Source organism: Oncorhynchus mykiss, chromosome 8 (assembly GCF_013265735.2).
Source record: "Oncorhynchus mykiss isolate Arlee chromosome 8, USDA_OmykA_1.1, whole genome shotgun sequence".
NCBI lineage: Eukaryota > Metazoa > Chordata > Actinopteri > Salmoniformes > Salmonidae > Oncorhynchus > Oncorhynchus mykiss.
Window position 1 is genome coordinate 53,280,343 of NC_048572.1, and position 3,633 is coordinate 53,283,975.

Here is a 3,633-nt window from a genome sequence, read left to right on the forward strand (position 1 = left end):
TATTCTGCCAACAATGCCTTACTCTAAGTCATGGAATTTTGAATCAAATATAATCTATTTTTAAAACCCTGTAAAAAGTTAGTTTTGTAGCATAATTACTGCAGTTGGCCAAATCTGGGTCACACAGAGTGATTCTTGGTAGTCCTAAACAAATCTACTTAGAAACATAAGTATTGACCTCACACACATAGTAATGGGCTTAAAAAAAGAAGACACCTGTAGATGAAATGTTGAAATGTATTAAATAACACTTTATATACATCACAGAAGACTGAAAAATATTTCTCAAAAATTTGATTAAAAAAATAATATAATGCTTATTCATTATGAAATGAAAAATATTAATAACATTCCACCCATGAGGCCACTAGGTCATTTGACTGAAGGAAAGGGCTACACAGGGGGATTTCATATTTCTGACTGCTATTAAGATTGTCTGTTTGTTTCATATCTGCAAAGTAGTCCGTTCTACAGGGTGTATTGCATGTGGTAACTTCATGCAGGAGAGAGGCAGCCATGATGATATATATTTTTCATAATTTTGTAGAGTGGAGATTGATTGATTTCAGTTTGGCAAAAAACATTTAATTGACATCTAAGAGATATGAAAAAATATATATATATATCTAAGAGATATGCTAACTGGATAACAATCGTTCAGCATAGCTACCTTAAACAGTTTTTAACTGTTTATGTTGGTGATTATTATTACAGTGTAATAACTGTATTATAAGTTGTAAATATTACATTAAGTTTCAAACCATACAGTATCTAGAGCAGCGGTAGTAATAATCAGACATAGGGGAAGTGAGAAAAATACTAGGAAATTAATCATTCAGTATATATTGTAATGTTTACACATTCGAAAGTCTCTCAGCCTATCACACAATGTTATGCAAATTAGTTGCTGTATGTGAGGATATGGGAGGCATGCTGAGAGAGAGTTTTTGGGAAGGCGTTTTGTGCGGCGGGTCAGTGCTGGCGTGCACTGTTCATCCAAATAAAATACAACTTGATTGTTTCATTGGAAATCAATGTCCTAGACTGTTTACGCTAGTCAACAAACAACATGCGAGTTGCAAATTAGTGACAGCGGTGGGATCAGCTCGTCAACTAGCTAACCTTCAACTAGCAACTTGTGAGCTTGGCTAACTTTAGCTGGTTAGCTGTGTGGGGAAAATGGAGAGAAAAAGTCAAACAACCCGGGAACAGCAATCAAAAACCACCAACCGACCAACAGCCAGGTGGTGGATCAGCCGGATGCCATGGACAGGTGGACTGACCGGCCGGTGTTCATGCCAGAATCTTTCAAAGGGACAGAAGGTGAATGGACTGTTTGGATTTAACAATTTTAGTTAGCAGCGCAAGTGAACGGATGGTGCGCGGCAGATCGTTTGAACTTTCTCATGCTGTTGCTGAGTGGAAATGTGCTGAGATTGTGGAGTACTTTACCTCACGATACCACGAGTGATTATAACAGTGTGAAAGTTGTTTTGCAGAGGCCTTCTGAGCCAGTGGAAGCGTGCATTTTTTCAGGAAAGAAAACGTAAAGTGGGTGAGTGCATTTGTGACTCCGGGCATGATTTAAGCAGGCTAGCTTCCAAGGGTTATCCAGATTATAGTGCGAGCACACGTGATTTGCTGGCACGAGGTCACACATTGGGTGCAGTGAACTTCGTATGCACCGGCGCAAGGGGCTACCAAAAATGTTGGAAGAGGCCATTAGCATTGCTACAGAGCTTGATCAGCTAGATTTGCTGGAAAGCAAAGACACTGCACAATACAAAGTGCACGTGTGGGACAGGCGAGGTTACTCTGCCTCCAGTTGGAGGCAATGTCAGAGTTCCAAAAGAGATGTTCGAGTCATTGTGTGTGAGCGTTGCGTAGTTGCGGACTGAGGTGCAGTATCTGGCAGCAAGGTGGCCACATCGGAGGAAGACATACCAAAGCAGCAGAGCGTTTCCAGGGTCTTCTACAGTAGCAACAGCGAACGCTGCGGAAGGATACAGACCGGACCAGGGGAGAGGGAGATCTAGGTTCCCCCGGAGCAACAGAGGACAACCTATGTCGGCCAATAGCAGGGCCTGCTGGCACTGTGGTTGCACATTGCACATGAAAAGAAACTGTCCTTACATGCAAAATGACAGCGCAGCATGGGCATAGCGAGGATTACTTCAAGTGTTGTGGGGAGTGGAGTTTACATGGAGTGCAAATTTGCTGACTACAAGTGTGAGGTCATGGTGGACTCGGGGGCCCAGGTTTCAATGGTACACAAAAAGGTATGGCGAAATGCTACTGGAGGTAAGAGTGGTACACTGCAACCATACCACGGGGGGGGGGGGGGGGGGGGGGGGGGGGGGGGGGGCAGATAACCAGAAGTTTGTTCCTGATGCGGTCTGCTTCTCGGTCCTGGAGTAAGCCCACTCCTGGAGTAAGCCCACTCCTCCAGGCTTGCCTGCCACCCGGGCTCCCATTCGGACCCTGGCCTTTGTGCGACAATGCTTTTGGAGGCCTACCATGGTTCCTGACGTCTCTACATTCATCGCAGCTTGAATGGTCTGTGCACAGAACAAGACCAGGTATCGACTTTTGTTACTTCGACACTGTCTCCATCTGGGTCATACCTGAAACCTGATACGTTGCTAGCCTACAGGATTCTAACCAGCCGCCATACTCTCCCACCACAGCAAAGTGGGACATAGAACAGTTAATGCAAGAGCTGGGCATAGATTGTAGCCAGCTAACTGAGGTACAGCTGAGAGCTGTGAAGGAAATGGTGGGAATGTATGTGGGAGTGTTTAGCACTGGTGATTTTGACTTGGGCTGCACAAAACTAGTCCAGCATTTGATTGACATAGGGGACATCAGGCCTATCAAACAAGCGTTGAGGCGGGTGCCTGTTCATCTGCAAGCAGAGTTTGACAAGTATTTGCAGGACATGTTAGAAAGGGGAATAGTTAACCCATCCAGCAGTCCATGCGCAGCACCAGTGGTGTTAGTAAGAAAGAAGGGCTGTTCAATCAGGTTCTGTGTGGATTACAGAAAGTTAAATGAGAACACTGTTAAAGATGCTTATCCACTTCCTAGGATCGACGAGACCTTGGAGTCGCTTGCCGGTGCTCAGTGGTTTCCCACTTTAGACTTAGCCAGTGGGTACTGGCAAGTCGAGATGCACACCAAAGAATCGTTGCAAAACTGCTTTTGTGACAAAGAGAGGGCTTTTCCAGGCCATGGGGTTTAGGTTGACAAAAGCAGCTTCCAGCATCACATGGACCTGGTTTTGGCTGATTTACAGTGGACAACATGTTTGGTGTACTTAGACGACGTCATAGTGTTTGGTCTTACATTCTAAGAGCATGTGAAGTGTTTAGACAAGGTTTTCAGCAGATTGGAGAAGACTATCTGAGTGCCATTTGTTCAGGTCGCAGGTGAGCTACCTGGGACACATCATCTCGGGCTGAGGGAGTGTCCACTGACCCCATGAAAACAGAGGCAGTCAGGTCATGGCCTAGCCCCAAATCACTGACAGAAGCAAGAAGCATTTTAGGCCTGGCGTCATACTATAGGAGGTTCGTACCAGATTTTGCAGCTACAGTGGAGCCATTGTACAGATTGACAGATAATGGGACGCAA